This window comes from Hyla sarda, chromosome 6, assembly GCF_029499605.1.
Source record: "Hyla sarda isolate aHylSar1 chromosome 6, aHylSar1.hap1, whole genome shotgun sequence".
Taxonomy (NCBI): Eukaryota; Metazoa; Chordata; class Amphibia; order Anura; family Hylidae; genus Hyla; species Hyla sarda.
In genome coordinates this window covers 142,095,882-142,109,914 of record NC_079194.1, presented here as the reverse complement: position 1 = coordinate 142,109,914, position 14,033 = coordinate 142,095,882, and positions in this window count along the sequence as shown.

Here is a 14,033-nt window from a genome sequence, read left to right as displayed (position 1 = left end):
TAGGGGGAAGTGCAAGATGGCTCCATCTTGGCAGAAGAAAGTGCTCAGTGAAATAGTCCCCCTAGTGGAGGAGAAAAACAAGGGGAGATGGAGACGAAACTCAGGCACTGACCCTGCCTGTGGAATGGAATTTTCCAAGAACACCATGTACTGTAGGAGCAAGGAAATGCCATCCTACGGTAAGGGATCAAAGCACTGGGTGGATGTAGCCCCCAGGGACCCTGCGAAAACACACCAAGGAGCCATGTTGTGTCCCCAGAGGGATTTGAATCCTGGACACTGGAGCTGGGAGATACAAAGACATAAGTGCAAATGCAAGTAAGAGGCACATGTAGCAACCTACAGCGTTGGGAGGAAACACTCCATTGGGGCGAAACCTTGGACCCTGTGGGGAAAAAAAGGGGGGGGGGGGCAGATGGTGCGACCCTGGAGCCATCCTGTCCACCCCATACAGGAACCCAGGAAGATACATGGGGGGGGGGGGGCTGCAGAACAGGCAATCGCCCCAGCAGGCCCCATGCCAGAACAGAGGTGCTCAACCGCCGCAGACCTGTGGAAACAATTACACAGGAAGGCCTGAGGTACACCCCACCGAAAAGGAGAGAGGAAGGCTCTACATGAGCAGGGTGTCCAGAGCATATGTAGGGACACAGACATGGGTACCTCATGATAGTAGAGGGTTACCAAGACTGCCACCACGAAGGGAACCACAGACATCCAAATGTCCGGAAGCATGGAAACTAGTCTCAGCACCCAACGATGTGCCACAACCATGCCTTGAGAACACTAATGTTACGCTGTTAGAAGGGGAACCGAGAGTGCTGCTGCGAGGTCCATAGAACCTGCAGGAAATGCCCACACCCCATATCTTAATGGCGCTACACACCAGAACTGCAGTCACAGACTAAAGAGATGAAGGAGGAATGAGGAGCAGGAAAAATGCAGACACAGTCTGTCTTACCAGTAGAAAGGTCCAATGAATCCACAGAGCCACTTCTTCATAACTTGACACTGAAAGTGAGTCAACGCAAATCTGCCGCTGGAGCTGCAGGAATGGGGAAGGTGACCTGGTGGATGAAAAAAACATGCAGACAGTCTGGCTAATTGGCATAGGAAAATCATCGAAAAAACGCTAAGACTATTTATTGAGCCATTTAAAAGAGGAAACCTATAGGGTCCTCAAAAACCATCCTGGTCCTGATAATTGAGCAGAAAATGTATGATAAAAACCGATATAACACTCACATAACTCTGCCAGTCATAGTAGATATAAAGGTGTGAATGATAGTTCACTTCCTCTCTAAAGGTGGTGTATGGGAGGACCTATATAGGGGTACAGTAGGCCTAGATGGCATAGAGGGCCACTACCTCATGGTCTCCCTATTATACCCTCTCTCTACCCCTAATCCTAGGCGGAGTTTACGCCCTGATACCCCCGGAACCTAGTCTTCTCTGACCCTGTATACCCTGTGATAAGGGAAAATTAGAGAAGGTGATTCTCTATCTCACTGGGGTGCCCTAAATAGCTATTTTGACAGGGAAAGGATACCCTGAACTATACACAAAATTAACCAATGTGGGACAGATAAACCAGTGTAGGGATAATCCCTCCCACATGGAGAAAGAAAATGCTTTCCCAGGTGATCCTATAATTGGTCACTTAAAGAGTCTAGGTTCTATGCATTCAGTATGGCTTATGAGATCAGTACAAACATTAAATGAAATGCTCTGTTGGTTAAGCTGAGATAGAATAATTGCTAAGAAAGGTTTCCATAAAGTCTGATAGCTCTATGCAGAGTCCCACAGTGCTATCCCACTAGGGCATGATTTACCAGAGTGGAATAAATAAATTCATGCACATGGATAACCTCAAATGTTTGTATTAAATCTAATAGAAATATTATTCAGTGGATGTATGCAAAAATAATACAGCAACTGTTAGACAAGTAGATACCCAGTAGTATGTCATAACCATACACATAAATAATATTTCAATATCTGCCAAGAAAAAAGATGTACAGCAGATAATGCACCATGTCCAGATGTGTTATACATAATATATCATCTCCATATGTGTGTGTGTATGTATGTGTGTGTGTATGTATATATATATATATATATATATATATATATATATATATATATATATATATATATATATATATATATATATATATATTTGAATAGCTTACAGACAGCAAATACTGAATGGATATTGCGCCAACATAGACAAGGGCAATCAAGTGATACATTCACTTATGCATGCATCAAAACTAGCATGAAATACAATTTCAAACCATGCTTAGGTTATCAACTATATGATGAATTTCAGACAGCTATAACCAAAGGTCTTGATAGCAGCCAGATGCAAAAAAAAAGGGGCCTATATTTATCAGTATGGATGACTGGTCAGATATGTTCCAACGTGTTTCACGCCCCCCTTCATCAGGGGACGGTCAGGGGGCTGGATGATGATGCGAGCCGGTCCTTGATGGCCAGATGGAGAGCAGAGTTAGTGGAGCTGCTAGTGGCCATGTCCAAAATGATCAAATGCATTGTTTTTATATAGACGTAAGGCCCTCCCTTATGGGCTAAATGCCCAATCAGATGTATCCCTTACTAGGAGTAGATATTTCATTGGTCCCGGTATTGCCCTACATACCTCTTTGCCAGAACTGTGGAGAGGGACCTGGAAAAGTAGGGAACCCTACGAACCACTATGTGGTGTATTGTGAAAGGCCCATGGAGCAACATGGGGTCTCTTGCTCATAACTACACCTCAGCAGTGGGATACCTTAACTTCCGCCAAGGTGTGGGAAGTGTATGGTAAGTACCCGATGTAGTCGTAAACCATGCAGACCATCGCCTGGTTGACTAGTACAGTGACCCCCCCGACCTACGATGGCCCCGACATATGATCAAATCGACATACGACATGAGAGGCCATCGCATGTCGATGTCAGCATCGACATACGATGCTTTTTTATGTCGGGGCCATCGCATTAAGTGCTATCCGGCAGCGTGAAATGCTTAAGCTGCTGCCGGATAGCAGCTTAATGTTCCCCGTGTGGTGCGGTAAGTATTACTTACCCCTCCACGATGCTCCGGGGTTCCCTCCGGGTCCAGCGCTGGTCTTCCGGTGTCTTCTCGGCCCTCTCCGATGACATTAATACGCTGCTGCGCACGTCATCCAATAGGAATGGTGTACGCAGCGGCGTAATGACGTCGCTACGCAGGCCCAGTAAGGCCTTGCGGAAGACAGCAGAGGACCGGAGAAGACCAGGAGAGCCCAGTGGAGGCCCGGGGTCACCATCGCGATCGGCGGGGACAGGTGAGTACAGCTTCCTATACTTTACATTGCACAAATCCCTCAACATACGATGGATTCGACAAACGATGACTCGTTTGGAACGAATTACCATCGTATGTTGAGGGACCACTGTATAGGGTTCCTGAATGCACAGTCAATTCTGCGAACCCTCCCACCGAAAGTGGGGTACTGGAGTGCGGACGATCTGATGGGCGACCCCCAAGCAGAAGAAAGTCTGACTGACTGATGTCAGTCCCGTGTACCTCCAAGGGACCCTCTTTCAGATTTCTCCCACCAGCAGTGAGGTACTGGAAACCCCAGCCATGCACGTGGCAGCCCAGGGATGGGAAACCGATTGCGTCGGAAACCGTGCAGACAATAGTCTGGCTGAACAAGTACACCGCTAGGTGCTGGCGAAAAAGGAACAACTGTCATATCGCTGATCACTGTGCCCCCTTGGTTGCAGGTGGGAGGACGGGGAGGCCTAGGAGCCATGGATAGAATCCCCGCCACCCAGGGAGATCGGAGGAGGCTGAGGAGCCATGGATGGTATCCCTGTGGCTCTGTATAGGGTCCATAGGACACGCCAAGGCACTTCTTCGGACACTGCGCACTGGTAGTGGGGTACCGGAACTCCAGCTGCAGAGACATTAGGCATGTGAGAAATGACAGGCGACAGAGGAACCACGCAGACCACTGTCTGGCTTACTAGTTACTAGATCCATAGTATGCAACAGGTTACTCCGTCGGACACCTCGCACTGGCCGTGGGATTCCGGAATATGCTCCCTCACAGAGTGAAAACTCTGCAGAATTGGGTATGGCAGAGGCATAGGGCAAAAAAAAAACATTGTGCCGATAGCGCTATGTGGAAAAAAAAAAGTCGGACCCCATATACAGTCCCAGAAAAGGGCCCAGCAGATATTACTGATAAAGAGATATTACAGGCAAAAAACTGTAATAGCTATGAGCTGCCACAGAGGGAGCTGTTAGGGAAGTCTTCAAGAGGACTTAAATTTGGATTCTCTTGGTCACAGACCACACAGATCCATCCTTGGGGGTGATACTGAACACTTGGTGCAGAGGAATTGTGTCCTGAAGCAGAGACTGCGTCTTATAGGGAGGGGGCTGTGTACTCCCTTCTTCCAAGGCTGCATAGTAAACTACACGCTTCCCCTTTCTGATTTCATATCTTCATTCCTGTACATCCCTACTTACATCTTCCCATGCTATTGACATATCTGTTAAGCCTTCATCTTTTAACCATCCCTCATACTGCTGCCTGGATTTGGACCAGAGATCCAAATCCAGAGCCCCTTTTGGATCTCATCCCACTTTCTCTAGTAACTTTTTACAAGCTTTCCCACCGGAGTCCTTTCCTTTCCTGTGCTATCTGCTTGGCTGTCTTCTACTTAACTGGTATCTTTTTGCTGAAGACGTTCCCCATCTTCTTCTGCTTCTATCCCCGCTTACTTCACTGTCTCTATTATTCCCGACTGCATTAGTGCAAATTCCACCTGTGAGTCTAATTCCTGACTTGACCCAAATTCCTGAGTAAGTCTAATTCCTTTACCTGAGAGCAGTTAGGGGGTTCAGGGGTTTAGTTTCCCCTTTCCTAGATTCCTGTGCTATTTTCCAGAAAAGATAACCCATAAGCAGAAAGAACAATCCCATACAGATACATGCAGTTACAATGTCTAGCTCATATGACATTGCTCTCTCTCATTGTGTGTTCTTCCAGACCAGAAGCATATATATATATCAAGAAGGCATGCACACACCTACCCTCTGGACAGAAAGCAAAGGCTACCTCAGGAAACACAGATAAGATTGGTAAGATAAAGTCCTACCTTGATAAGCGCTTGTTCCTTGAAATCTGTGGTTCCAGGGGTCTCCTGCCTTCCGCTAGGTCCAGAGGGATGCTGCTGCAGCTCTGCTCTTGATGTCTTCTGGCCACACGTTTTTTAGGCGCCAGTTGCTAGGGAAGTCTTCAAGGGGACTTAAATGCGATGTCATAGAGTTTCTAATTAATATATATATTACGAGCTCAGAGAAATGACTGACACAGACACTGTGTGTTCAAAATCAGTTCTATTGAGGTGGGGGCAGGACCCCCTTATATATGGTACAAGTAGAAAAAACAAGTAAAGTGATGTCACATACATGGTACAATACTTAATTAATACAAGATGTCTTTTCACGTGCACAATGGGCCTCTGACTTCCTATAGAAAAGTCTCCAGAAATGCCTTGGTTGCCTCTAGGACCATAGTCTCTCTGAGAGGTAATATATAGTTCAAATATGGTTGAAAATGGACAACATGGCCGCTTAAACCAATTTTATTATTGTTCTCTCACAGAGCCATAAAAAACACACTACCATTAACAGCCACTAGAGGGCGTTTCCAGTCAAAGAGGCCAGGGAAGACAACATTTTTTTTATTTTATTTTTTTAAATGAACCTGGCGTGGGATGCAGGGCACTCTGAAATTCCTGGCATTAACCCCCTAAGCCTAAGCCTGGATGCGCTATGGGGGAAGGAGAGGGGCGGAGCTAAACTCCATCTGAGAGAGGCGCAAAAGAGAGGAACTGTGGGTGTCCTGTGAGACACCCTGGGAAAAGGACCCACCCTCCAGGAAAGCGATGCTCGTTACTGCTGGAGGGGGGGGGCGTAGCTGCGGAAAGGATCCGTAGGCTGCGACAAGCAGCAGCTGTGTAAAGCCTGCGGTGACTGTGAGCGCAGGGAGCTGCGAACTAATCAGGAGTGGGGATGCACCGCCCTGTAGGAGCGCTTGCCGCTCTGAGGCCGGGGGGGGGGACAGCAGTGCCCGGCTGGACAGGCTTCCGCTGAGCTGGAGGAGAAATGGCCCTGAACCAGGGAGTCAGAGGAGGGAGACAGCCTCTGACATCCCTGGTAGCATGAACAATTACTGCACCCTGTCCGGTGCTCCCAAGACAGTGCCGAGCACAGGGAAAAGGGGACGTAGCCACCTGCCGTTTATTATGGGTCCCGCTGGCCAGCAAGTGCCTGAGGAGATCCGGACCAGCTGAAGGAAAGAAAATCAGCAGCCACAGAAAGTACAGGGAGCCACTGCAAAAGCCGGCGGCTGCCCTGAGACAGAAATGGCTTCTGTAACTGTGAGTCCACTGGAGGAGTGAGGGGATGATATATTGACCCACGGTCTTCATATACTCACCCAGACAGTTTCAACCAGCTAATGGCCACGCTGCATCATACAAGGCTAAGATAGCGGGGCGAGCAGGGGCAATGGGGGCCCGGATCCAGGCGCTGGCTGTTGGCAAGAAGGGGTTAACAGTACATACTCTGTCTGTGTCCCTTTGTAGCATATGGTAGCACCATGCTCCTGAACCCCCACCTGAAAATGAGAAACAAAAGGGAGGAAAAAAATGCTAACTAAATGGCCCTTGCTGGAAAATAATAAAAAAGACCAGGTCTGGAGAGCACCAGACCTGTGTCTTGCCTCCTACTGACACTAGCAAAAATTGATTACCTCACTTCCAGTGAGCGAGTATATCCTGCCAGGGAGCAGCCGACTTTTTTTTCCTTGTGTCAGCACTTTCTAGCGGCAAGAGCATATACCCATGGTCTCTGTGTCTCCCAATGAAGAGTGACAAAAAGTTCCTTTATTGACAGCTTGTAATAAAACCATAAAAGCAGTGTATACAACGACAGGCAGGCAAAATGCATTTCGGGAGGGTAATCTCCCTTTGTCAATTGCAGATAAAAAGTTGTCAGATACGACTGTGCCAAAATGTCTACAGTTTATAAATAATAGCCCAGATTTATCAAACTGTTTGTAAGAAAAAGTGGAGTGATTTTCCCACAGCGGCCAATCACAGCTCAGCTTTCACTTTACCAGAGCTTGTTAGCCGAGCTGTGATTGGTTGTTGTGGAAAAATCTCTCCAGTTTTTCTCTCACAAAATTTGATAAATCTGGGTCTGTGTGTTGATGTACGAGGATATTTTGGAAGGTGTTTTTAAAGGCATATGGAGAAAAACATCTGAAAAATGCTATATACCCCACAAAATGAAATGCTGAATATGTGTAGACCTTCTTATCATTGCTTACAAACTCCCAACAAACTAGCTATTGTATTTTAACCAAAAAAGCTGCAAATGCAGTGTGTGTATGTTTAAGGATATATTCAAGTGCAGATTAATTGCAGAAATCTGCGACTGTCTCGTTCATCACGTGTATGCCACCAATACACCCTATTCAGCTGAATGGAACTGCCACGTGTGAATTCATCATAGTAAACTCCCAGAATCACCTTATTTTTCCCTGTTTTTGGCTGTAGGGCTTAGGGTGCTCTTGGGGCTTTGCACGTTGGTCTACATGACCTGGGTAAAGTCTGGAGTAGTGTTAGTGCTTGTATTCCCTCTGTAAGTGCCTTCCCTACTGCACAATAGGCTAGGGGCATCAGGTCACTTTAGGAGGCATGCACTGGAGACTTCTCTGCTTGATAGAGATTAATAGCCTTCTCTCCCTTTCCTCCATTATGGCATGGGACTTGTAGCAGTGCGTGATTCCTTCAGTGTAACAGAGCTCTTGTTGCATTGTAGTCACTTATCTAGCAGTGGAAAGGTCACATAGTTACTCATTAGGTTAGGTGGTGGCACACCTTCATCCTGGGCCAGAGTCTACACACAGCTAAGTACACTTCTCTGTGGAAGGCCAGGGGTGCTGGTGTATTCACACGGCTGAGCTAAGTACTTGTAGGTTGGGGGTCATTTGTGGACAGACTTATCTGAAGGCTTGTTCACACTTTGTATGGCCATGGGTTCTGTTGCGAGTTGTAGAACGGGCAGGAGACGGACAACATCCTCACTAAGATCTTTGCCTCCAGAAAGCTGTTTGGACATTAATGCAGCTACAGAAGAGGAGCTGATGACTCTGCCAGGTGTAACTCGAGCCGTAGCTCAAAGTATCACAGCACATCGCCGCAAGCTCCAAGGCTTCCGCCGTGTAGAGGATTTAGCTCTTGTAACGGGGGTAGGAGCTGAGCTCATGCTGGAGCTACGACCAGAGATTCAAGTGGGAAAATGCCCCCCCAATGGTGCAGAAAGTAACAGACAATAATCAGGACTGGAGTTTGTTGGCCCAAATGACGAGGCTGGAAGGAGAGGTGTGGACATTTGTATGAATGCTCCCGGTGAGGACTAAAACACCACAGCAAACAGAGGAGGTTCCTAATCCCAGCTGCACCTGCACTTTGTTACCTCCTTCATACAGTCAACAGATGTGGGGAGGGTCATTCATCTCAGCCCCAGTTTTGTGTTCTCAACAATCCATTAAACTTACTGTAATGGTAATCTATGAACATGAAAATATTAAAAGGTGCCTAAGCTTTGATGTACATAATAAAACAATTTGTTTCCTGCTAGAGAAGATTTGAGTCTTGCAAATCTGTGTGATTTCCAATTTGAGATTCACATTAGGAGAACAATAGGTGAACTGATGCCTACATTGTAGTAAATGGACTTGTAGGTAAGGAAACACAAGGACCTCTTCTATAGATGTTATAAAGTATCTCTGTACTATGAATTCAGCCTGCGGTGTAAAGGAGGGCAGTTTTCATTGTGGTTATATCCAGAGTCATGTGTAGATGAATGCATGTAAAGATAATGGTAAACGTGTTGCCTGTAGCAGCCAGGCGCCAGCTCTTAGATGCCATTCCATGAATGCACCTGCACTCATGGACGTAGCTATACAATTCTCTTTGGGTCACAGTTTTGGCTGCATTGAGAGGATCTGAACACAAGGAAACGAGGTTTGTTTTGCCAAAAAATCTAAAGGGACTTATCAATATTTCATGACTAAGCAGTACGATTGCTAAAAATGATAAAACTTATTTTACTGCTGAATATCTAAAGAAATGCAGTGTGTCGACCTAAATATTTTATGCAACTTACTGTTGTGCGACTTTGACAGTTGTGATTTGGCTGTTAAATTAGCCAAGTTGCCAGTAAGTCACAGGCAACTTGCATTAAAGTCATTGGGGCAAAGTTGCAACATGCCACCAGTGACTACCCATCAAAGATGGATATGCGATACTATTTACTAACGACAAACCGGTAGGTTTCGTGCAGTTGCACTTCTTCCGGCCTCATGAGGCCGGAAGAAGTGCAACTGCACGAAACCTACCGGTTTGTCGCCTTTGAGCTTCCCGCACCATCCTGGGCATCCATGGCGGCCTTATCATGCTGAACCACTTATGGTTGCGGTGAATGGCCGGATTCATTTGCTTCGTTTATTTGCTTATTTGTGTCTCTGGACTCCCAGGCACCACCGTACTTTCAGCAATCATTGAACCGTTTCATTCCATAGACTTTCATTGTACTGCATATTAAGCCTCAGGTGTGTTAGTCAGGTGCCTCCTATTTTTGTCTCGTTTACTCTACTATTTACTAACATTACATGTGACACTGCGATCTCCAAGTCACACAAGCAATCATGTAGTTGTAGCCTAATGCCACATGTCTGCAAAAACAACTGCTAGCCAGTATATAGCAGTTCTGCAAGTTACTGTGCTCTGAGTATATAGGCCTAATTCACACACAGTAGATTTGGTCTGCTGCTGATGTTCTGTACAGACTGCAAGTCCGTGTAGAATTCCGCAGCAGCAAGTCATTTAGTTTCAATGGGATTCTGCTGCGTTGTTCACATAGCAGAATTTCCTTGGCAGAAACATCTGTTGTGGAAATTCAAATGCTGGTGTCCGCAAAAAGAATAGACAGGTCTATTCTTTCAGCAGACTCCACATTGGAAAGCATTTCTGTCTATGAGACAGCGTATTTCCAAGCAGTCCTAGCGCCAGCATGTTCTGCCAGCGTGCCACAGTCAGGGGAATGTTTTTCCATGCAGACATTTCCCTGTGTGAACACAGCCTCAGGCTGCAGCTTTCAGAACATCATCTGGGAGGACCGAAGCACCAGCACAGGTCTTAGGAAGGTGAGTTTGCTCTATTCTATATCCCTAGCAGGCCTCAGGTTAAATTAACCTCTTGGGGACGCAGGGCATATGCATACGCCCTGCATCCCTGATCTTTAAGGACTCAGGGCGTACCTGTACGCAGGCATCATTCATCAGGCATCCCGGTACATCGCCGAGGGGGGTCCCGAGGTCTCCCCATATTGGCAATTGCTGCAAATCACAGGTCAATTCAGACCGGCGATTTGCTGCGATTCTGGTCCCCACCACTCACTGGACACGGACCGGACCGGGATGCCCGCTGAAATCATTCAGCAGGCATCCCAGCACATCGCCGAGGAAGGTCCTGAGGACTCTCCATAGAGGCGATCGCCGCAGTTCGCTTGTAAATACAAACTGGCGATCTGTGGCATTTCTGTGTCATCTGGGTCACCAATCATCATCCGTACAGTACTGGGAGGTGGCAGTACTGGGAGGTGTACAGGGTCGCTGCGGTCTGTGCCCATGTTTTTTTTTTTTTTTGCTAAACATGTGGCTGGGCCCTCTTAGTTATAAAAGAGCGGTCCACCACCGTTAGCTAAAGGCCACCCGCCACTGATCAGTCCTGTAGTACTGATCAGTGTTTTTTTTTTTGTGCAGGCGCTTTTTCAGGTTATAACTTTTTTTTTTTTTTCTTGCACCTATAAGCGGTCCATGCCACCAGTAGCAGGCCTGTGCTGTGTGGATGGACTGTACCTCTGTGTGTGGCATGCCTCACCATTGTCTGTGACTTATCACTGATTAGCGTTTTTTTTTTTTGGGGGGTTTAGGCGAGTGTATTTTTTCGGGTTTAAGTGTTTTTAAATTTTTTGGGTATTTTGTGTGGGGGTATGTACATGCCACCAGCCACTGTTCTGGGCTGAGTAGCCGGACCCCCCACTGACTTCTGAGCTCCCTGCCGCCACCAAGCGCTAATCAGTGTGCACACCACTGATTAGGTAAACGCTTTTTTTTTTGGCGCAGGGCTTTTTTTGTGCTGGAAGTCTAAAAAGTTTTTTTTTTCTCTTTTTTTTCCCCCTTTTTAGTTTATATTTTTTCTGTTAGGGCGGGCTTAGTTAGGTTAGGGAGGGTTGGGGAGGTAGTATCGCACCGCACCACACCACACGCAGCATACACACCAATAAAGTTTTTCCCCCACACATATATACACTTCACACCCCAGTAGAATAGGGAAATGGCCCGCAGGGCGTTTTCAGCAGAGGAGGCATATGCCATACTTGCCTCTGACACTGAAAGTGCCACAGAGGAAGACCCAGCTTCCTTATTTCTTCCACGTCCTCCTCATCATCTTCTGATGATGAGCCACCAAGGCGGTGGAGATGCCGCCATGCAAGGCCGCAAACCTCCTCTGCTTCTGACCCTGTGCCCCATGCTAGTATGAGTAACCCTGGTGCTCATACTAGTCAAGCCCCCCAGCCAAGTTTACTGGTGCCTGGTACCGGTGAACTTTTCTGGACTGAGCAAGCAGACCACAAGCCCGTGATTCCTTTTTAGCTAGGCACGGTGGCTGGTTCCCAGTCAATGCAGACGAGATGAGGACCTTTTGGGGCCTCGCACTGCATATGGGCCTAGTTAAAAAGCCAAAGGTCAGGCAGTACTGGAGTGGTGATGTCCTCTACCAGACCCCGCTCTACAGTATGGCCATGACTGCTATGACTAGTCATAGCCGGGACCCTGGGCTAATAGCGCGCAGCACCGATCGTTGTGCCGCGCGCTACTAACCTTTCAGATGCGGCGATCAAAGTTGACCGCCGCGTCTGAAAGTGAAAGTAAATGCTTCCCGGGAGCTCAGTCGGGCTGAACGGGATATCGCGCTAAAATCCTTAAGGGGTGTAGTTTCTAAAATGGTGTCACATGTGTGGGGTTACTGCTGTTCTTGCACAATGGGGGCTTTGTAAACGAAAATGGCCCCCGACTTCAATTCCAACAAACTTTTCACTCCTATTTTCACTCCATCTTTTCTGAGCATTGCAGTGCACCACAGAGCTTTTTACATCCACATATGGGGTATCTTCTTTCTCAGGCGAAATTGCTCTACAAATTTTGGGGTCCTTTTGCCCTATTACCCCATGTGAAAATGAAACATTTGGGGTAACACTATCAATATAGTGTGAAAAATCACATTTTTCACTTTTACAGCCCACTGTTCAAAAAACCTGTGAGGTGTAAGTACTCACTGTAACCCTTGTTATGTTCCTGAAGGGGTGTCGTTTCCAAAATGGTGTCACATGTGGGGGGGGGGGGGTTCTCCTGTTCTGGCACCATGGGAGGTTTGTAAATGCACATGGCCCCGACTTCAATTCCAGCTAAATTCTCTCTCCAAAAGTCCAATGGAGCTCCTTCTGTTCTGAGACCTGTAGTGCGTCAGCAGAGCACTTAACGTCCACATATGGGGCATTTTCTTAATCGGGAGAAATTGGGCTTCAAATTTTGGGGTCCATTTTCTCCTATTACATAATGTGAAAATGAAAAATTTGGAGTAAACCATCATTTTAGTGTTAATCAAATTTTTCATTTTTACCCACTGGTCAAAAAACCTGTGAGGTGTAAGTACTCACTGTAACCCTTGTTATGTTCCTGAAGGGGTGCAGTTTCCAAAATGGTGTCACATGTGGGGGGTTTCTGCTGTTCTGGCACCATGGGAGGTTTGTAAAATTTGCAGTAACACCATAATTTTAGTGTTAAAAATCAAATTTTTCATTTTCACGTTCAACTTCAACGCAAAGTCGTCAAAACACCTGTGAGGTGTTAAGGCTCACTATACCCCTTGTTACGTTCCTTGTGGGGTGTAGTTTCCAAAATAGTATGCCATGTGTTTTTTTTTTTTTTGTGTTTTTTTTGCTGTTCTGGCACCATGGGGGCTTCCTAAATGCAACATGGGCCCCCAAAAACCATTTCAGCAAAATTCTCTTTCAAAAAGCCAAATTTTGATCTTTGTCTTCTGAGGATTGTAGTGCGCCAGCAGAGCATTGACGCCCAAATATGGGGCATTTTCTTAATCAAGAGAAATTTGTCTGTAAATTTTGGGGTCCATTTTCTCCTATTACCCCTTGTGAAAAATTTTTTTGGGGGGTAACACCATCATTTTAACGTTAAAAATAAAATTTTACATTTTCACATCCAACTTCAACGCAAAGTCGTCAAACACCTGTGAGGTGTTAAGGCTCACTATAGCCCTTGTTACGTTCCTTGAGGGTTATAGTTTCCAAAATAGTATGCCATGTGTTGTTTTTTTTTTTGGTGTTCTGGCACCATGGGGGCCAGATGCAACATGGCCCCCAAAAACCATGACAGGAAAATTTGTTTTCAAACATCCCACAGTTGCTCTTTCTCTCTTGAGCCATGTTGTGAGCCCACAGAGCACTTTATGTCAACATATGAGGTATTTCCATACTCGAGAGAAATTGGGCTACAAAATTTGGGGGGCTTTTTCTCCTTTTACCACTTTTAAAAATGAAAAAAAAATGGGGCTACAAGAACATGTTAGTGTAAAAAATGCAGATTTTGATTTTTCTCCTCCACTTTGCTGCTATTCTTGTGAAACACCTAAAGGGTTAACAAACTTTCTGAATGTCATTTTGGATACTTTGAGGGGTGCAGTCTCTATAATGGGATCATTTATGGGGATTTCTCACAGAAAGGCCCATCAAATCCACTTAAAACTTTCGTGAAAATTTTGAAAATTGCTGCTATACTTTGAAGCCCTCTAATGTCTTCAAAAAGTAAAAACATG